Source organism: Sus scrofa, chromosome 16, assembly GCF_054392235.1.
Source record: "Sus scrofa isolate SSC_HxYL_T2T_F1_AM1 chromosome 16, Sscrofa_HxYL_maternal_Yorkshire_Landrace_v2.0, whole genome shotgun sequence".
Classification (NCBI taxonomy): domain Eukaryota; kingdom Metazoa; phylum Chordata; class Mammalia; order Artiodactyla; family Suidae; genus Sus; species Sus scrofa.
Window position 1 is genome coordinate 26,387,356 of NC_139398.1, and position 22,828 is coordinate 26,410,183.

At 35.6% G+C, this 22,828-nt stretch overlaps 1 protein-coding gene and 1 long non-coding RNA gene across 3 annotated transcripts in view; one reads left to right on the forward strand and one right to left on the reverse strand.

Moving 5' to 3' along the window:
- Positions 1–22,828, forward strand: part of LOC146395472 (uncharacterized) — a 491,363-nt gene that overhangs the window by 421,439 nt on the left and 47,096 nt on the right. The window lies entirely within an intron of this gene.
- Positions 15,587–22,828, reverse strand: part of LOC146395474 (uncharacterized) — a 32,584-nt gene continuing 25,342 nt past the window's right edge. Inside the window, exon 3 of the long non-coding RNA XR_014830849.1 lies at positions 15,587–15,718. This is a non-coding gene — a long non-coding RNA (uncharacterized LOC146395474). The remainder of the gene's footprint in view (positions 15,719–22,828) is intronic.

Here is a 22,828-nt window from a genome sequence, read left to right on the forward strand (position 1 = left end):
CTAGGAACCTAGGTTCCTGGGATGACTCTGTCTATAAAAGATGCCAGCAAAATGTCACAAGATATAGAATATTAGCAACTTCTTCCACAATTATGACAAAAGATGCTTAAGAAAGACACCTCAAATTATTCTTTTGAATAGCCACAACTTTCCAAATAACTTATATGTTCATGTGCAAATGAAATCACATTTTGCATTTATTCTTATAGGATCCAGATGTGATCTGAATCTGAAATAAATATCAATAGAAGTTGTTCACACTTTCTTGGACTTATTAAAAACTCAAAATGCTTGCTTTAAAAATCACACATAATACATGAGCTTTTGTCAGACAGAATCTGGAATTATCTTGACATGATGTAACTAAACTGATTAATACTGATTGTTATCAGAACATAAGATCAAAAGTTAGCATACATACAAATTTTCCTACAGAATAGTCTTACATTATCACATGACATTCTCAGATATATGATTTATCCATTACATAGTATAAGATGAAATATAATAATGGTTAAAGTGAAACCCCTCTAACTAAAAATATTTTAAGGTAGTCTTTTTTTCTTTTCCTTTCTTTTTTTTTTGCGTGTGTTTGTTTGTTTGTTTTTTTGTTTTTGTTTTTGTTTTTTTTTTTGGTAATCTCAAAGATTTCGGATTTTTCCGTTGTGGCTATTTGCTCCAAATGACTAAAAAAGAATTGTTATTTCTTATGGCCCATTCTACCTTTTCAAGGTGAAAAACTTAGTGGACATTGGACTCATTTCAGGCTCAGTGTCTGTTTTAGAAGTGAGACAATTTAACAATCCCTCCTGATTGGTTTCTCTATGCCAGACTCAGAGTGAAATCAATGCTGAATGACCAGAGAACTTAAAACCAAGCTGGCAGCAGCAATCTAGTGGGCCGAGATGAGGACAGCGTGTGTTCTTTCAGACCGTCCTTGCCAGCTGTGTGGAAGCATATTTCCTGTGGTTCACTGTTATCCCCAAAGCCTTTTAAAAGTGAGAATGTAGAACTACAACGAGTTGAAAGCCTCTATTTGAACTGATGCCTTGGAATCTTGTCTATACCAAATTTGGGTCATATTTTTTTCAGCTTTCGAAAGGGATAAATTAACCAAAGATATTTTATTTTATTTTTACCATATTGTTAATGCTTAAGGAGCTTAGGATTCTCTATACTGGTCGTATTTAAGCACTGTTCTTTGTATGACTAGTGAATCACTTTTATCACACAAGATAAAATATGTTGGAACTATTGACAGAATCTCATTTCATGATCCACTTACTTGAAATTTGAAAATATCTCTGTGACTTATGCTCAACGGAGGTTTGTAACAGCAAAATAAAAAGGAGGGAGCAGAACTGCTACACTGATAAATTTCAATACTTTATAGTTTCATTTGCCTAATCAAGTATTGATATATGCCCTAATGTACCTATGATATTCCTGGACTACATACAGTATACCTTTATCATTCATTATAAGGAAAAGACCGACAATGGATGATAGACTACAGGTAATTCGAATAATACATATTCTGTGTGAATCATCTTATTATGCTTACAAATAATTGTGTACAGCTATCATTAATAAATGCATACCTTTGCCTATCTTTCAGTGGGCAAATAGAACAAATTAGGAAAAAAGTATAAACATGATTTGCCTTAAGAAAACTTGACAAGAAAGGAAAAATCTTTTAGAATACATATACTGATTATGAAGATTATCATAATCAATGTTTCTAATGAAAGACTTAGGATTTGAATAATGCACTTTATTTTTATGGAAAATGATACTGAGCTGAAGTTCTAGATCTACATCATTGCCAAAAAGCAAAAACATGAAACCCAAAATAAAATAACACTATAGTTATCCATAAAGCTAATTAATTACTTGCTCTTTGGGGAAATCTGAATTGTGTTTATTGTATCAGGGTTCTAGTTAAAGATGAGCATGACACAAAATCTTTCTTAAAAACAATTTATTGTTTGCCACATCCAGTGCTGCAGGGCAACGGGAGATCCTGGAAGAGGGACAGCGTGGCCGAACAAAGCACAGAAGACTCTTACATTTAGAAAAGTGGGGGACCAGGAGGCACTCCATTCCGCAGAACAAAGGCACCTGGGCTTTAGCCCACATGACTTTTATTAGGGAAGGTGATGTAGGTTAATGAGCAAAATCAGGTGCAGGTAATGATAAATCTATCTCTTAGTGGTCGTGCTTTTGCAGGTGTGCCAAATTTGTTTACCGCATCGTTCAGCAGTTTCAATGGTCTCCAACAATTGTTGAGTCTTAGTTTTTAAAGTCTTGTAACCACCAGTCTCTTACAGTTCCACCAAAGGAATAATTTGATGACAATTAACAGAATTTGAATCTTCTTTGTAACTTCTCTTTCCCCATGAAACCAACTAAAACGGTTGTATGTGATGTCACCTAATTAGAGTAAAAAAAATAGAGTGTAGGGAAGTAAGAGAGCATCAGCATTACTCCTCTTTAGGATATTCTGAAATTGAGGACAAATGCGTGTCCTTCACGCTTCTACCAAGTACAGGTCAATGTCCAGCTAACTTCATGACAAGGCCTATCATTGTTGATATGGTTTTCCTGATAGAAACCATGACAGATAATACACTTTTTTCTTTAATTAAAAAAAAATTAAATATAGTTGACTTACAATGTTGTGTCAATTTCTGGGTACAGCAAAGTAACTCAGTCATACATATATATACATTTAGGTTTTTTTTATATTCGTCTATCCCATGAGACTGGATGTGATTCTCTGTGCTATACAGTAGGACCTTATTGTTTACCCATTCTAAATGCAATAGTTTGCATCTACTATCCCCAAACTCCAAGTCCATCCTTCCCTCTCCCTCTTGGCCGCCTTAAGTCTCTTCTCTATGCCTGTGAGACTGATTCTGTTTTGTAAATAGGTTCATTTGTGCCGTATTTTAGTTTCCACATGTAAGTGCTATCATATGGTAGTTATCTTTCTCTTTATAATTTACCTCACTTAGTAGCAACATGAATGCAAATAGAGATTATCATAATAATTGAAGTAAGATAATACACATTTTAATAATAATTCAGAAAAAAATATGGTCATGGTTTAAAGTGAAAAGTTTTCAAAAATCTTGTTTCCTATAATTGATCACAGTGCATCACCACACTGAACCCCTTCTTAAAAATAATTGCATAAAGAGTTATAAGAAAACAATTTGTGAAGTTCTCACCATGGCACAGTGGGTTAAGAATCTGACTGCACTGGCCCAGGTCACTGTGTAGCACAGATATCTCTCTGCTCAGATTAAAAATAAGAAGGAATATCCTGTTATTAAAAGTAAGAAGGAATATCCTGTTACTAAAAACAGCTTTGGGGAGTTGCCACTGTGGCTCAGCAGTAACGAACCCTACTAAGATCCATAAGGATTCGGAGTCCATCCCTGCCCTTGCTCAGTGGGTTAAGGATCTGGCATTGCCATGAGCTGTGGTGTAGGCTGCAGGCGCAGCTTGGATCCTGCTTTGCTATGGCTATGATATAGGTGGGCAGCTGTAGCTCCGATTCAACCACTAGCCTGAGAACTTCCATGTGCCGCAAGCATGGCACTAAAAAACAAACAAAAATTTTGAGTCATGAACATCTCCTGGTAGATCCTTTCTAACTCTATGATCTAAATCAGGGGTAGCCAATCATGAGGTGTCATAATGCATTGGTTTACCAGTGACTGTTTCATGTATAGTGAGTTTAGGTTTCGCAAACAGTCAGCAAGGCCAGAGGCAATACCTTAGGCCAAAGGAGTCTAGTAGTTTCAGTAAGTTTAGAGATTTTAAATTTGACTATCTCATTTGTTTCCTTTCCCTTGCCTGATGATTGAGGGTGATAAGGATAGTGATAATTCCAGGGAGTTTGCAAGGTTTTTATTAAGGCTTCTATGATTTGTCCAGTGAAATGGGTGCATCAATCACTAGAGACTGTGTAAGGTATAAGCAAGTGGGAAACACTTTTTTAAACAGTTTCTTTGCTACTATGATGGCATCAGCCTGAGGCAGGCAAAGACTTCAACCTATCCTGAAAACATACATACAATAATAAGAACATATTTATCCCCGTACTAAGTGCTAGCTAAATGAGGTTGCGCGTGTTCAGAGGATTAGAGAGGAGGGAGAGAGCAAAAACAGTTTTTACAGGATTACAGTCATTGTCAGGTCAGACATTGGTGGTGAAAGGTTTTCACGGTTTTATAGAAGCCTCCCTACCAATGTCTGTTTATAATATGTGTAGTCATCTTAAATGCATCATATTTAGTGAAGGAATACAAAGTCTGAAAAATGGTTTGCCAGGGAGCCAGAAAGAATCAAGCAGACTTCTTGGGCTTCCTGTTCATTTAATTTACAATTATCGTTTGCTCATTTAAATTTCTCTAATTCTGGCTGGCATATGACTGTTGGCATATTGCAAGGATATCAAGATGGCAAAAGTCTAGCAACAAAGGGTTGATTTTGTAGAAGCAGAATTCATTCACATGTGCCATCTTGTTAGATTCTGTTACTGCTGCTTTTGCTTAAAAGTCAGCCAAAGTGTTTCCCTGATACTCAAGTTCAGTCTTTTTAATATGAGCCTCAATTTTGATGACTGCAATTTCAAAAGGTGAGAGAAGAGCGGTAAGATTATTTACCTGTCCATTTATGATTGAGTACCCAGAGGATGTAAGAAAATCTTTTATGTTTTTATAACATTCAAATCATGCAGAACTTCAAAGTCACACTGGCTATCAGTATAAATATTAACAGATTATCCTTTTGACAACTGGTGTGCTCTGGTAAGAACATGGAGTTCTGCTTCTTGGGCTGATTTAACTTATGGGATGTTTCCCCCTATAAGTAGTTCTTAGTGGATTCTACCAGTGTAACCATCTTGGAATTTCCCCTTTTCATCTCCATAGTATGAACAATCAACAAACGAAATTTGATTAGGATTAGTTAAAGGGGTGTTTTATGAGTCAGAACACTGTGTCACGTTTTGAGACATTATTACCTCGAATTCATGGGCTCACATTCATCAAGGAGAAATAGTAAGGTAGCAGGATTAAGAATGTTGCAACTTTAAGAGTAGATTAGGTGGTCAAAGCAGAAGGCTCTCATAGAAGGATTAGTCGCTTGCAGAGGAATGTTGAGTCATTTAAAGTGAAGAAAATTTTAAATAGCATGTGCACTTTGCAAGTAAACCTCATTTTCTGTGGCGAAATCTGCAGAGGCTTCTACTAACTCTGCAGCAAAGGTGGCTATAGCCTTAAAACAGCTGGGATAGGCATGAGCAACTGAATCCAGTTGTTGGCTGTTATAGGCAACAGGTCTGTGTTCATTACCAATTTCTTGTGCAGAGCATTTCCAGGGCTTGGTTAGCTCCTTCATGCACAATAAAGTGGAAGATTTTGAATAGTTAGGTAGCTCTAGGGCAAGTGGTTCTTCCAGTACTTGTTTTAGCTTTATTTTTTTTTAATTTTTGTATAAATATATTTAGTTTACAATGTGTTACTGATGTACAGCAAAGTGACTCAATTATACATATATATATATTAATTTTCAGATTATTTTCCATTACAGGTTATTACAAAGTATTGAATATACTTCCCTGAGCTATATAGTAGGACCTATTGTTTAACTAGTTTATATGTAGTAGTGTGTATCTATCAATCCCAAGCTCTTAATTTACCCCTTTCCTTTTCCTTTCCTTTTTGTTAACCATTACTTTGTTTTCCAAAAAGACTGAGTCTATTTTTCCTTTGTAAATAAATTCATTTGTATATATTTTTTGATTCCACATATTTGGTATAATATTTGTCTCTCTCTCTATGACTTACTTCACAGAGTATGATAATCTCAATATTGCTGTAATTACATTATTTTTGTCTTTCTTATGGCTGAGTAACATTCCATTATATATATGTGTGCCACATCTTCTTTATCCATTCTTTTGTTGATGGATATTTAGGTTGCTTCCATGCCTTGGCTATTAAAAACAGTGCTGCTATGAACATTGGGGTGCCTTATCTTTTCAAATATAGTCTTCTCTAGATATGTGCCCAGGAGTGGGATTGCTGGATCTACTATTAGTTTTTTAAGGAGCATCCATGCTCTTCTCTATAGTGGCTGCACCAATTTACTTAGCCACCAACAGTATAAGAGGGTTCCCTTTTCTCCACACTCTCACCAGCATTTATTATTTTTGATATTGGCCACTCTCATATGAGGTGATAGCTCATTGTAATTTTGATTTTCATTTCTCTAAAAATTGGTGATGTTGAGCATCTTTTCATGTGCCTTTTGGCCATCTGCATGTCTTTTTTGGAGAAATGTCTATTTAGGCGTTCTGCCCATTTTTTTTTTTCTATGAGGTTTAACTTAAAGATAGTTGTAATTTTTCTTTAGAGACTCTAACCCATTTTCAGCTAAATTTTGCAATAAATCAATGGAATCTTTTATGGACCCCTCTTCGGTGACAGTTCAGCAAGAGGCTGTCTACATATTGTAAGAGGGTTGGTTTTCCTCAGGGAACTGGGTGGTGCTTAAATCTTGGTGGAGTACTTGGGAGAAATAAAATGGACTCTCAGTAACCATCGAGGCATGATTGATCAGGTATATTGTTTCAAGTAAAGTCAAAAAGAAATTAGATGTTAGGTTCTATAGAGATGCTGGAAAAGGCTAAACAAAAGACCACAACACCATTTTGAGTATGGTGGATCTTGTAATAAAAGGATAATTGGGGTTGGGAAAACTGAGAGATGGAGAATAAGGTCTTGTGAATTGCTCTCAAGTCCTGGATAAATTTTCATCTCCTCGCATTAGGTTTCCAGCCTGGCAAAGTCATTATGTTACAGGGAGTGATCAGCCCCTGTGCTATTAGATCTTTTACTTTTGGTGAGTGTGAAGCCTGTATGGCCTCAGGCTTTAATGATATTGAGGCAATTTAGAAAAAGGTTTAGTCATATCTATCTGAATTTTCATAGGCTCTGTACTTTCTATCCTCCCAATTTCAGTGTTAAAATTAGCCCATGGATTTTTGGGCACCAAGATTAATTTAAGGGAAGGCTGTTGGAGTTTTCCTCTTTTCTGATGAGGATAAATCGTAAAGAACACAAAGATCAGGTTCAGGTTGCTCAGATAATTCTAAGGCAATGTCTCCATTGGGAGTAAAAGGTATTAGCCCTTTTAAATTAGGAAGGAGATCTCTACCTAATAAATTGGGGCTGTATCCCATCACAAACACAAACACTGTTTAATAAAGGTCTCAGAGTCATTTGAACTGGTTGAAATAGAAATTCTATCTGAACTTTATTAAATACCCTATGAAACCCTTTTTTCACTCTAAGGGATTTATTGTTCTATGAAGAGTCTATTTACTTATTTATTTATCTTTTTTTTTTTTTTTTTAAGAGCTGTACCCATGGCATATGGAGGTTCACAAGCTAGCAGTCAAATCGGAGCTAGAGCTGTCAGCCTATGCCATAGCCACAGAAAAGCCAGATCTGAGCCGCGTCTGCGATCTATACCACAGGTCATGGCAATACCAGATCCTTAATACACTGAGCAAGGCCAGGGATTGAACCTGTGTCCTCATGAATGCTATCAGATTTGGTTCCATGATGGGAACTCCTGTCCTATGAGGAGTATAATCTAGAAAGTGTAGCTCCTGTATCTAGTAGAGTTTGGCAAGGTTTCCCATTAATTTTAATTTTAGTTTCCCCTTGGCTATTTAAGGGAATTATGGTAACAGTTTATTGGAAAACCCCTCAGAGTCCTGTCCATTCTGGAAAGGACTCATATAGGGGCCCTTGAGCTGAAAAATTTGCATACAATCTTTAAGGACAATCTTCTTTCCATTTACGCATTTGATTATAGATGAATCAGTCCTTGGGCCATAGTTTTAGTGGTGGACCCAAAGAAGGGTGCAGTATGGGAGCAGGGGTGGGTCCAGGTGTTATTTCAGGTTTCTTGCCTTGATGCTGTTATAGCTGTAAGGCCAACAGATTGGCAGATTCTTCCTGCAGTCTAGCTCCCAAGTCCTTTCAGTGTGCTCAGCTATGGTCATGAATTCAGTCAGACTGATGGCCTCCTGTTCTTTTTTATCAATCCACTAATCTCAGGAGATAATCCATTTATAAACAGGGCAGCTAAAGCAGATTGGTTGACCTTATTTATTGCACGAATCCCCAAATGCTATAGGAAGAGGGTTTCTAGAGCCTTTAAAACTTGCCGTAGATTTATCTTTTTGTTTGTATGTTTGAATAACCAACCTGTCATTGTGGGCAGGGAGGACTCTAGGAATGGCTTTTAAAAGTTCAATTGCTATTTTGCAAACTTTTCCTGGTCCATTAAGAGAACAAATTGAAGACTGAGAATCTCCAATATCATTCTCGGAGTTTGGCCCTTTTGCTTCCTGCTTCCATTTTTGGGCTAAATCAGGTCTTACTAATATGTGTAAAAGCTGTTAAAGGTCTGGCAGCCCTGATAGGTCATATAGGCCATGATCATCACTCAAAATTTTTCAAAAAACCTTTGTGTTTCCTCCCTAGGTTTAGGAAATGCTTTAACTATGGCCCTTAGTTCAGTTTTTGACCCAGGGGTGAAAGATTTCATAGAGATTCCTCTGCCACTTGGGGTAATTTTACTTTAAAAATTTTATAGTCTTTTCAGAGCAGAAAGTTAGTTCAGGCAAAGAATTAGCAAAATGTGAGTACTCAAGTAAAGAGGGATAAAGGGGTACAGTAGGAGTCAGGTCAGTCCAACTGTCTTTATATTAGGTTCTTCTGGGTCTTTAATTTTTCATTGGCCTTTTGTACCAATCTTTTAATGAAGTATTCTGGAATACTGAAGTCTTCTGGAAGCTTCTACATTCCAGTTAAAATATGTATCCCATTCTGTTTCTTTAATTTGAGAAGATTATTTTCAAGTGCACCTCTTAAATGAATCATCCTGTCTAAATGAAACATTTTCCATAAGGGCCATTGTAATTCTAGGTTGCTTTTAGTAAGATTTTGCCATTTGTGCAGGTATCTACACATTTCATTTCTTAAACAGGACTTCATTTCTTAAACATAAAGTAAGCATGTATGCCAGAAAGTAACACACTTGATTCTTTGAAATTTAACGATTTTATTTTACCATTATTTACGTATTTATTTTAGCTAAGGCTTTGGGTTTCTTATACTCAAACTACTACCTAAGAGGGTTGTGTTATGGGGTTAAGCATGGTGTGGTGTTTTACGGTGTATCTAATGCAAGGGAAATTTTCTGGAGATTAGTAGGTAACCTAGTATAATCTGACCTGTTCCATGACCACTTTCTCCTAGCACAGGAATCTTTGAGTTAGGTGGTGAATGTTCCAATATCTTTTAAATGTTCAACCAAGCCCACCACTTTTGTAGCTTCTTTGTCTTCCCAGATTCACACTAGTCATTAGCCTTTATCTATACAAAACAAGACAAACAAACATAGGCATCTTAATATTTTGGCTATAACCAAGAGATGTTACTGCATCCTGGCCAAGAAAAGGCCCTGTGCTCACCACCAATTTCCCACCATGGAACTTTAGACTGGGGACAACACTGAACCAGCATATCTCAACTAATGCAAACTGTGGACTGAGAGTTCCACATTGTCACTAAGAGTTCCCATTTGGATTTTGGGAGTTAGGGTCTGAGACTTTCCATCAAAAACCCAAGAACTACAGTCCATAGTAAAGGCTAGGATTGGACTTTGGTTGGAAACATTTACCAGTTCAAGCCAACTGTCTTGTAATTAGCCAAGTAGAATGGGAGTCTGAAATAAAGAGTGGAGTTCAGAACCAAGAGAAACATCCATAGCCCACAAATCATGAGAATGGCAGTGAACACAATAGAGGGTTCACAGTTACCACATTCATATTTCTCCCCACAGAATCCCTTTAGAAGTTTGCTCTGGATCTTGTCACCAAATCCGTTAAAAGGAAGTTCAAGTGAGTAAATTTGAAGACTTAATTGTCTTATTAAATGATTCATGATTGAGCAGCACCTCATTCATCAAATACAAAGGGGCCCCAAAGAACTTCAGAAAAAGAAAGGGTTTTAAAGGCAGAGAGGAGTTAAGGCAAAGACATAATAATGAAAAAAGGGATTATTTCAGGCAATGTCACTTTCCTTTGAGGACGAAAGGGTTTATTATGAGGATTACCTCACTGGTGCTAAACAGAAAATTCCAGACTGACTGGTTAAGATTACATTCTTGGGGAAGGCTGAAACTACAACTAAGTTAGGTATTAAATCTTGGTTTAGTGACAAGGGCTTAGGACAAGTGACTCCATTTGGGGCCTGCTGGTTCTTACACACACACACACACACACAAAGTGCAGGATTCAAATTTTAAAATTGAGACATTCAAATATAAAATATAGGAGAGAGAGCTGTCTTTGTTTTTTAGGGCTCCCATAACAAATTTGCACAAACATAGTGACTTAAAAACAACATGTATTTATTTTCTAACAATTCTGGAGGAGAGAGGTTTGTAATGAAGGAGTTGGTTGTGTTGTTTTTTCCCAGATGCTCTGAGGAAGAGTCTGTTCCATGCCTCACTCCTAGTTTCTGGTGGCTGCCAGCATCTGGTGGCTTATAGACACATCACTCCAATCTCTGCCTTTGTCTTCACACAATCTTCCTCTCTGGGTAGCCCTGTGTCTCCTTTTTTGTCTCTTAAAAGTATTGGATTTAGAGAGTTCCCACTGTGGTGCAGTGGAAATGAATCTGACTAGAATCCATGAGAATGCCTTGCTCAGTAGGTCAGGTATCTGGCATTGCCATGAGCTGTGGTGCAGGTCTCAGATGTGGCTTGGATCCCTTGTTGCTGTGGCTGTGGTGTAAGCTGGCAGATGTAGATCAGATTTGACTCCTAACTTGGGAACTTCCATGTGCTGTGGGTGCAACCCTAAAAAAGCAAAAAAAAAAAAAAAAAGTATTGGATTTAGGCTCTAGAGATCCTTAAGTACATCTGTACATCTGCAAATGTCATATTTCCAAGTAAGGTTCCACACACAGGTACCAGGGATTACAACTTGGATATACCATCTTGGGACCACTACTCAATCCACTTTTGCAGCACATAGGTCAAAATTAGTCTTTACGGAGTTCCCATCGTGGCTCAGCAGGTAACGAACCCAACTAGCATCCATGAGGATGCAGGTTCAATCCCTGGCCTCTCTCAGTGGGTAAAATACCTAGGGGTAAACCTACCTAGAGACAAAAGACCTGTACTCTGAAAACTATAAGACACTGATGAAAGAAATCAAAGATGACTCAAATAGTTGGAAAGACATACCATGCTCTTGGATTAGAAGAGTCAATATTATCAAAATGACTATACTGCCCAAGGCAATCTACAGATTCAGTGCAATCCCTATCAAATTGCCAGGGATATTTTTCACAGAACTCGAACAAAATACTTTAAAGTTTATTTGGAAGCACAAAAGACCCAGAATAGCCAAAGACATCCTGAAAAAGAAAAATGGAGCTGGAGGAATCGGGCTCCCTGACTTCAGACTATACTAAAAAGTAACAGTCATCAAAACTATGTGGTACTGGCACAAAGACAGAAATATAGATCAGTGGAACAGATAGAAAGAATTAAACCCATGCACCTATAGCTGACTAATCTATGACAATGGAAGCAAGAATATACAATGGAGAAGACAGCCTGTTCAATAAGTGGTGCTGGGAAAATTGGACAGCCACATCTAAAAGAATGAAACTATTATACTCCCTAAAACCACACACAAAAATAAACTCAAAATGGATTAAATACCTAGATTTAATACCAGATACTATAAAACTCTTAGAGGAAAACATAGGCCAAACACTCTCTGACATAAACGACAGCAACATCTCAGATCCACCTCTTAGAGTAATGACAGTAAAAACAAAAATAAACAAATGGGACTTAAATTTAAAATTTCTGCACAGCAAAGGAAACCCTAAACAAAATGAAAAGACAACCCACAGAATGGGAGAAAATCTTTGCAAGTGAATCCACTGACAAGGGATTAATCTCCAAAATTTATAAACACCTTCTACAGCTCCATACCAAAAAAACAAACAACCCCATCCAAAAATGGGCAGAAGATCTAAATAGACAATCCTTCAAAGAAGACATATGGATGGCCAAAAAACACATGAAAAGATGTTCAACATCACTCATTATTAGAGAAATGCAAGTAAAACCACAATGAGGTACCACCTTCTACCAGCCAGAATGGCCATCATCCAAAAGTCTACAAACAATAAGTGCTAGAGAGGGTGGGGAGAAAAAGGAACCTAGTACAATGTTGGTGGGATTGTAAATTGGTGCAACCCCTGTGGAAAACAGTATGGAGATTCCTCAGAAAACGAAAAATAGAACTACCATTTGATCCAGCAATCCAACTCCTGGGCATCTATCCAGAGAAAACCATGACTCGAAAAGACACATGTACTGCAATGTTTATTGCAGCACTCTTTTCAATAGCCAAGACATGGAAACAACCTAAATGTCCATTGACAGAGGAATGGATGAAGAAGCTGTGATACTTATACACAATGGAATATTACTCAGCCATTAAAAGGAAGGAAATACTGGCATTTTTAGTAACATGGATGGACCTAGAAATTATCATGTTGAATGAAGTCAGTAAGACAATGAGACACCAACATCAAATGCTTTCACTGCCATCTGAAAAAAGGACAGAATGAACTTTGCAGAACAGACACTGACTCACAGACTTTGAAAAATTTATGGTTTCCAAAGGAGACAGTGGGGGGATGCGTTGGGGTTGTGGTATGGAAATCATATAAAATTGGATTGTGAAGATCATTGTACAACTATAAATTTAATAAATTCATTGAGTAGAAAAAGAAGATCCAGCATTTTGGTGAGCTGTGGAATAGGTTGCAGATGCGGCTAGAATCCTGCATTGCTATGGCTGTCGCATAGGCTCTAGCTCAGATTTAACCCCTAGCCTAGGAACCACCATATGTCACAGGTCCAGCCTAAATAGACAAAAAGACAATAAAAAATTAGTCTTTATTACAAAAAGAGCAAACTAAAATGCCAAGATGGACCCACAATATTGAATGTTCATATCTAAATTCCTTATTCTCAGAAAAATGCCTGCATAATTTTATCAGCAAAGCAGATTTTTTTCTTTATAATCCTGAATTCATTTCCATAATTTCATAAGGCTTATTTAATAATATTGTTAGTATATTGTTTTGTTATTGTTCATTGTTGCTTTGTCTGCTTTGTCATTTGACAAAATATGAAATCATTATTCATACGGTGCCTATTACAGGCCTGCAACAGTGCTAAGTGAAATCACTCTCTAAAGTAGATACTATTTTAAATGCTTTTGTTACAGACATCAATATTTAAGAATAGAGTGGAATAGTGACTTGTCCAAGGCTGGACAGTTATTAATAGTGAACCAGGATTTAATTCAAGGTCTGATCTGAGTTTGAATAGAATCATTATGCTATATTAAGAACACTTTGTGTTCACTATTTCAGTGGCATAAATCTTGTTTCATCTGGATTTTATGATCTGGGAGAACAAGAAATACATTAAATATATTTTAAAAACATTTCTCTCTGCCCCTAGGGGAAAAATATTAGGTATAATTAAGACCATCAAATTCTGTTTATTTTCACAAAGAGATCTACCTGAAGAATCTTCTTTAGTTCCCCAAACCATTATGAATACCAGTGGCAAACAATGTCTAGAAAGAAATTTATTATATATGTGTGGAGGAACTGTTGTGACTATGTTTACATAAACGGTAGGGTTAGGGGAAAGGATATAAAAGACAGAATTCTGGGCTTGGATCTGATCCTAATACCATAACTCTCTCAGGATCTTTGGGGTTCACTGAACTCTAGTGAAGTTCCACTGCTCTGCATTTAGCTGCTGTTGTCTGGTTTGCTAAGGGAGAAGTGGAGAAAATAATATAACCACAGTTCTCTTCATCTGAGCAGCATTATTTTGATTTATCATAAATGAGCAAATCTGAAATGCATCAATTTAAAAAAGAGATTTGTAATAGTATAAGAACGTTGTTGATAGACACCATTCATTATCTTTCATCCCACTTCATTTCAGAGGAACCAAGAGGAAAAAAATCCCTTAGTCCTCTCACCCCATTGTCCCACTATCCCAAAAGTTCATATCTATTGAATAATAAATAATGTGTATCTTATATTTTCTTTCCTTCTTGGAATATTAGTTTTTCACTAATATTATCTCTAGCTTCATTATGTTTTCTACCTTTAATTTCTGTTTATGCTATTGATACTGGTTTTTTCAGACACATTTTTTTTTTTGTCTTATTTTCAGTGTCAGCATTAAACCCAGCAGGAAAGGCATGTGCCCTGAGTTCTGCACTTTAAAGGGCCCTATGTGGATGAGAGATCCACAGAGTAGGGATGTAAATACCCATGATTCACATTTCCCTCTTAATCCACATTCCATGGATTACTGGGAATACAGAAATACGGGATTTCCTTCCCAGATTATCTCAGATGCATTTCTAGGGTCTATGCAGCACACTTCTTCCCTGAGTCCATCCTACAGAACGCATATTTTCAGTGTGTGCATCATTAGGCCCAGGGAGCTGACGTAGAGCAGCTTCTTGCAGAGGGTTGGACAGAGCCTGAACATTAGGTTTTGTGTGAAGTTCCTGTTGGTGCAGGATAAAGCCAGGAGTTGGCCAAGGGTCTAGTGTCCTTCTCTCTTTCAGCTACCTTATTTATTTATTTATTTATTTATTTATTTATTTATTTGGCTGCTCCCATGGCATGTGGAAGTTCCTGGGCCAGGGATTGAACCTGAGCCATGGAAGCAACCTAAGCCACAGCGGTGACAATGCTGGATCCTTAACCCACTGAGCCACTGTGGAACTCATATACGCTGCCATATTTAAAGGTGGAGCATGGAGAAATCCAAATATGTTAACTGAATGCATTCCTTGTTTGGTCTGTAATTTTAAGAGTGTGTGTGTGTAGGCTTCCATTTGTTCTTTTGTCCTAGTTTCCACAAATGTTAGGGAGAAGCATGTTTCTAGTTTTGTGCTTATTTTTGTGAATTTCTTTACACCTGTACAGAGTAAGCAAATTTATAAATAACCAAATAATCAAGATGGCAAAGATACTCTAAGGAATGGTTTTGTCTCTTTTAGGAAGAAATCCTTGTAATGGACTGCTTAGCAAGTGACATTCTAAATATCAATTTTATTTTTCAATCATTCATTTCTCAGTAATTATTAGATTTCTTATCTTTAAGAACATTTGTTATAAATCTATTTATGTATATACTTTGGTATCTAAGTATGCATTGATCATTTTTTATCCTAAATTTATCAATAAATTCATTAGCTAATAAATGACAACAAAATATCTTCTTTATCCTCCTCAGATTTGTATAAGTTTAAAATATTGTTTTATAAATATTTCACTTAATACCTGTATTTTTTTAACTAAATAAACTGAAGAGGCTAATGTGTAAAACTAGGAGGAATTGATGATGCTGAGACTCACCTACTCCTTTTCCCGAGAGCAGTTCCCTGAAATGCTCAGGTGTTGGTGACAAGTTTCACTTTTCTCCTTGCCTCTTGAAGGAAAATGCTTCAGGAATGTTGCCTCCTCCCAGTCCCACAGAGTTGCATCAGCTGTTGAGATCCATATTTTTAAAAGAAAGAAGTGATCACAAATTTTAAACCTCTTTCTTACTCTATTGGAGACAGAGCAGCCAAACATGGAATTTAGTAGTGAAATGACCTCTTGCCATCACCAAAGGGTTACACTTGAGAGAGGGTTTTCCTGCAGTTTCAATATTGCAGTTGTTGGCAATTTCACACTACCAGGTCACTGTTCTATTTCCAAGTATGTTTTCCTATTTTGTAGAGGAGACATTTTCAGAGCCATTGCTTATTTTTAACCTGAAAATAGGCTAGTTTAAATAGGCTAATAGAATGTGGTCATTCTTATGTGTTGTATCCTTATGTGTTATAACTGAATGTTTAACCTGACTGGAATAGCTTCATAAATTATATAATATTTACAAATTAATATACAAAATATATTTATAGGCAAGACATTATCTTTAATATTCTTCTTTTTGCTTGACATTTAATAATCTACCTGAAATGAGGAGTTTTCAAGACTAGACATGGTCCCAAAAAACAATAATCCTAGCTTAGTGAAAGACTGTTAAGCTTTTACTTGGAAAAGTATACTAGTTTTAAAATTTCTGTTCTCCAAGAATTCTTTGCAAACAAAAATGGAGCAAAATTTAGAAAGATTACACCTTAATCCATCATTAATTCTAAAATCATGCCAGAAAAATATACAATGTATAACCATTTATTGAAAATCATATATAAAATATATTATGAGTACAATCTCAAAGTCAATAATGATTTTCTAAAATACTCAATTATTTAGTCTTCAATTATCTGCTACTAGAAAATTTACAATACTATGCTATGCCAGATTAGATAAATCTTACTAATTTAAACACTAATAAGTTTAAATCAGAGATTATCTGGTATAAGATTTTTTTAGAACAAATAGAGGGAAACTGGTGTGTTAATTTGAAAAGAATCCACATTTAAAATACTTTAGAAGTATGTATATATGTGTGTGTATAAATTTACTATGTGTGATATGTATAGAAACATATATATAAGCATATATACACATAAAATTATAGTAAATCATTGGATTTCACCAATGAAAATAACCTTGAAAGCAAAGCAATGCTATTTATCATTTAGTATCTGAATGCTACTCTGATAATTCCTGGTCTTTTTTTGGATATTTTATATTATCACTACATACAGAAAAATATTAACTATATATTAAAATTTTTAAATATATTTAAAGTCATATATAAATATAGCTAACAAGAATGTGGATAACATTCAAATAAGAGTTATAGGGAAATGTGGCAAGATTCTTAGATAAAATTCTTAATTTGGACATGATTTAAAAATTCCTTGTCAAATATTATTTTACATCTTATACAGTGTTCAAATGTCACATTTACCAAACTGACCAACTCAAGAAATGGTTAAGAAATTAATATCTCTTAACTAAAGTAATGAGGGTATTTAGGATCCATATTCAATGATTTACATTATAGAAACTTCAAAATAGCATTATTATCGAACGGCAGTCACTATTCAGAATATGCTTATATACACAGAATAAATATTAGATTTACAAAATAAATTTCTTCAGAGTAATGTTCTCTCTCTTCTTTGAATCTGGAAGAAAAAAACGGTTAAATTTTCTAAGTTCCCTTGTGGTGAAGGATCCTATGTTAAGGATCTAGCACTGTCACTATAGTGGCTCAGGTTGCTACTGTGGCAAGGGTTCAATCCCTAGTCAAGGAACTTCCGCATTCAGTGGGCATGGACCAAAAAAAACAAAAAAAAGTCTACCATTCTCAGATAATTTATCACAAATTATTGGATCATGAGAAGAAAAACCAAATGTGTTCAAAGTAAAGGCTTTCCAGTTTTATGATTCACTCTTTTCTGTTAAGATTTAATTTTAATATAATAAAAAAATCTTAAGGCTCAAATCTTGAACAAAATCTTTTACAAATATTACTTTCATAACTGACTACATTAAGAAAGTAAATGAATAAAGTCAAATTTACCAGCTAAGACTATGAAATATCATTTATTATAGTATTAACTTTATTTATTTATGAAGTTGTTTATGCTCTTCTTTTTTTCCAGAAATGATTTAAGGCAACGTCTGGCAATACATAATGTAAATTTGAATTAGTTGAAAAAAAGAGTAAAATAAGGAAGCATTAAATGATTTTAACAATAAGATAATATTAAGAAATGCATATGTAAAGAGGTTATACACTTGCCAAGGATGAGTTTGATGTAGTCCTTAGCTTTTGACCAGTAAGACAGAAATGAGAAACCTTATCTGTGTAACAATGCAGAGTCCATAAAGGTAAAAGTAAATTTCCTTGTTTGTTCTCCTTGTATTGTGCAGGAGCAATACAATCAATCCTAAATAAATAAATAAATAAGCAAACAAAACCCAAAAACAAACAAAAAATAGAAAGAAGTCTCCTCAAAGGAAATATCCGCTATTGTGTCCTAACTAAAAATAACATAACTGATTGTTTCTTAGTGGCAGCAGATTTACACAAATGCATAATTCAAAAGCTGTGGTTATTTGGGCGGGAACAATATAATATGATGCAGTTACTCACTTTTGTGACTGTCTGAACTATTGCACAGTAGATTTCAGATTATGTGGAACAACTGGTAAACAGAATAGCCTTGAAGCCATGATTCACAAATAGACTTCTCCCAGAAGGGCCTTTGATAGATAGCTATTGGGCAGGAGGGAATCTGAGATTGTATTCCCTGGCAAATAATTGGAATAAAGCAATTTTATGCTGCCAGATAAATATTGACCTATATGTGCTAACAGACAGTCAAGCTCAGAATAGAGTTGACCTTCTCTTGTGGAAACTGAATAGTGTAGCCAGGATGGGTGCCTGAATGAAAGGCTATCTGACATTGGCTCAGTGGGTACTTGAATGAGTGCCCATAGGCAGGGAAGAGATCTTTTGAATATAGCTTCTAACCCACCACATGTACAGATGAATAGGGGATTGAGCATTCAAAACTCTTTTACATATAGAGTACTCCCAACTCTTTTAACTGAAACTCTTTTAAGTCAAGCCATTGATATAATGAAACAAAATAGGTATCCACCAAGCCCTTGGCACTGAAAAATCATGCTTCTTATAATAAAACATTTTAATCTAATGTAAAAACATTATACATTCTGTATCAAGGAATAGATGTAAATTTAATTACCAAATGGAACCATTATATGTAAATAGTTAAGCATGGATAGCAGTCTTTTAAGAAATCAGTAGAAACTTCAGATTTATAGCATTTTATCTGCTGTCCTCCTGAACAGTAAAGATAAAATGAGTATAGTAGATGACTGTTAAATCTATTTCCTGGGACGTTAAAATATTTGATATGACTATCAGACATTTATATGTTTTCCCTATAGTTTCAGTGCATGCTCACAATATATATTTTTAAATAATGTTAGCAAATCAGTCTTAAAGCTGAGATTATAGAATATCCTTCTTTTACGACACAGAATAAATACATCCATTACTCTGTCAACAGCAGATTTCCATTGATCAAACTTTTCCTGTAGTAATAGGATGAAGAGTTTGAGTGAGATTCAATCAATACCAATGAAATGGGAGGAAGGAGCATATTTTAGCCTATGAGCTTATGTTCAATTCAAAATATAAATGTGTGTATACTTATAAATATTGTGACTGAATGTACAAAGAATAAAATGTCCAGAAAATAAAATGAGAAAATAGGAAAATCTCTTTAACTGAAAAGAAGCATTTTAAAAAGTGTTGAAGGTTATAAAATATGTCTTAGTCAATTTTGGCTGTTTTAAAGGGATAGAATGGACGGGGTGGCTTATACAACATTCATTTATCATAGTTCTGCAGGCTGGAAAGATCCAAAATCAAGGTGCCTGCTGATTTTTTTCCTGGTGAGAGCTGTCTTCTGAATGGCTGCCTTCTTCCCTGTGCCCTTACCTGGTGAAGAGAGAGACAGAGAGACAGAGGGAGATAGAGGGAGAGGGAAAGAGGGGGAGAGGGAGGAAAGAAGGGAGGGGGAATGAGAGAGAAAGAGAACCCTCTGGCCTCTTATTTTAAGGGCACTAATCCCATCATGAGGGCACCACCCTCATGAGTTCATCTAAACCTAATTATCTTCCGAAGACCTATCTCATTTTTTTTCCCCTTGTCTTTTTAGGGCTGCACTCGTGTCATATGGAGTTTCCCAGGCTAGGGGTCGAATTTGAACTGTATCTGCCAGCTTACGCCACAGCCACAGAAATGTGGAACCTGAGCTGCATCTTGCCGCATCCCATAGAACTCCTAAAACCAATCTACAATTTTTTTTTTTTTTTTTTTTTTTTTTTGGTAGGGGAGGTTTTGTCTTTTTCTTTTCTTTTTTTTTGTTTTTAGGGCTGCACACATGGCATATGGAGGTTTCCAGGCTAGGGGTCTACTCGGAGCTACAGCTGCTGGCCTATACCACAGCCACAGCAATGTGGTATTTGAGCCATGTCTGCAACCTACACCACAGCTCATGAAAACGCTGGATCCTTAACCCACTGAGCAAGGCCAGGGATCAAACCCACAACCTCATAGTTACTAGTCAGGTTCATTAACCACTGAGCCATGACGGGAAATCCTGTCTCTCCCAATCTCTCTCTCTCTCGCTCTCTCTCTCTCTCTCTCTCTCTCTCTCTCTCTCTAAGGGCATATGGAAGTACCCAGTCTAGGGTCTAGGGTCAAATCAGAGCCGTACCTGCTGTCTAGGGGACAAAGCCACAGCAATGCTGGATCCTTAACTCCCTGAGCGAGGCCAGAAATAGAACCTGCGTCCTCATGGATACTAGTCTGGTTCATTACCACTGAGCCATGACGGGAACTCCCCGATCTATGTTAATTCTATAAAATCAAAGTGGGCTTATAGTTTTACTGTATAAAAACTGCTACATCCATACAAGGCTATATTGTGTAACTCCATTTATATAAATTAAAAATGGCAAAAGTAATCAGAAGAGTTCTTGTTATTGGGAGTTTTGGTAGTGTTTAGAAAAAATCTTCAGAAGTGTTTTTTGTGGGGATTCGGGGCTACTCTAATTTTTTGTCTAATAGTAGTAGCACAGGTACATATGTTTTGTGAAATTTCATTAGCCTGTTCACCTATAAGATTTATGCACTTCTTAATGCATACTTTAGTTCAATTAAAAGTTTACCTTATAAAAATAAAATAAAGCGACATGTAATCAAACACAACATATTTCCTGAAAGCCAAATTCTTGCTATAGATCATTAGTGTAGTATTTGTGTTTTCTCCCTAGTACCTACAATAGTTGGAAAACCACCATAATTCAGTTGTACAATACCAACAATTTAAAATTTTCACAATCTATGATATGCTCATTATATGATAAAAATTGAAATATTAGAATAAGAGTTTGGTAAAATTAGGCATAATTTCCACTGTATGGTTAATCATATTATAGGGTATATGAAAACACAGGTATTAATAGTTCATTTATTCAATTTTACCTTTAAATAAAAAAGCTCATGTTAATGAAGTGAAACAACTCTTATTAAAGTGCCTTTAGAATTGTCAGAAATACATATTGCCTCATCTTCAACTGCAGATATACTCACATTCTCGGAAATGAAATCATCCATTTTTAAGCAAACTAATACTACCTTTGTTTTAATTATTGTATATGTAACCAACTTTGTGGATCTCCCTTTGCTCATTTGAACAGTAGTGGACATTTTATAGACAAGTAAATTTCATGGAGAATTGAATATATTTTGAAATGGAAAATTTTGTCATCCATGAAATTAATCAGTGCTCTAGAAAGAACAAAAAAACTTTTTCAATCATGGATTCTGTCCTATTATCTTAGATTCTTTGTTTGAATCTCCATGTCACAGTAAATATGGTCTTATTCCAAAACAAACTCCTAGGAAGATGTTGTTCCTTGCAAATTTTTCTTTTACTTTTAACCGTCTCTACATGTAGTGGATGTGGTTTTACTCTTCTGGTGGGACTCCTTGCTGTCTGATTCTGCTTGCTTGCTTGTTCTTACCACATCTTATTATTCTATTTGCCTCCTAATACTCTGTTGCATTATATATTTCAATAGTATTTCTCTAATTCAACATTTACAATGTGTTTAACTTTGTGGAAGGAGGAAGAAAGGAAGGAGGAGAGGAAGAAAGAAGGAGGGAAGGGAGGGAGGAAGGGGCTACAAGGACCACTTTTGTCTTTGTCAATGGTGGTATAAAATGGTATTGAGCTAGTTTCTTGTCTCCCATCTTGCCTCTCTTGCCTTTGATTTTGTTGCTCTTGTTATAGTTTGTTGGGTTTTTCTTTAATTTAAATTTTTCTTAATATTATGAAGAAATCATAGAGGCTAAAATAAACATAAGGTGGAAAATCCCGATAGAACTAGTCTGTAAGTTTCAATATATATTAAAATAAAAAAAACACCTCTGATATGTAATAGAATAAAAATGGAACTTGGTTGAATCCTCCCTAACTATGCATTACATTTCTTTCAATCTTGACTAGTAAGGATAAATCCACCCAATTCTTTTATTCAACTCTTAAGCTTGTTTCTTATGCTCTAGGAGCCTACAAGAATTTTTTCCTACTGTAGAATGTATTAGGAAACTTGTAAGTACAGATAATATTGCTTTAGTAATATAAAGTAGTGATGTAAAATATATATCTCAGAAAATTTTACATGGTTGGTCTCAATCCTAATATATCTTTCTTTGCCTAGAGAAACATGTCTGATACATTTATCTGTTACAAAACAAATTTCTGAAATTTTCTTTAAACTAGAATTTTATGTATGCAAAGCATTAATGGTTTACCTGCAAACACTCTTCTATAACCTATTTGTGAAACTAAATTTTACTGTAAATTTCAAATATATTAAACGGATACGTAGTTTTCAATCCAAAATGTTCAGAGTATAAATTAAAGTAATGCCTAAAGCTTGATCAGATTTTAAGGACTATTACATTGAAATTAGAGATTGCGTTGTGAGGATCAAGTTAAGATCTCCTGCCAGATATTAGATAGAATTAGAAGAATTAGATTTTAATGTCACTAAATGTAAGGCTGTAAGAGAAAATAGAATTATGA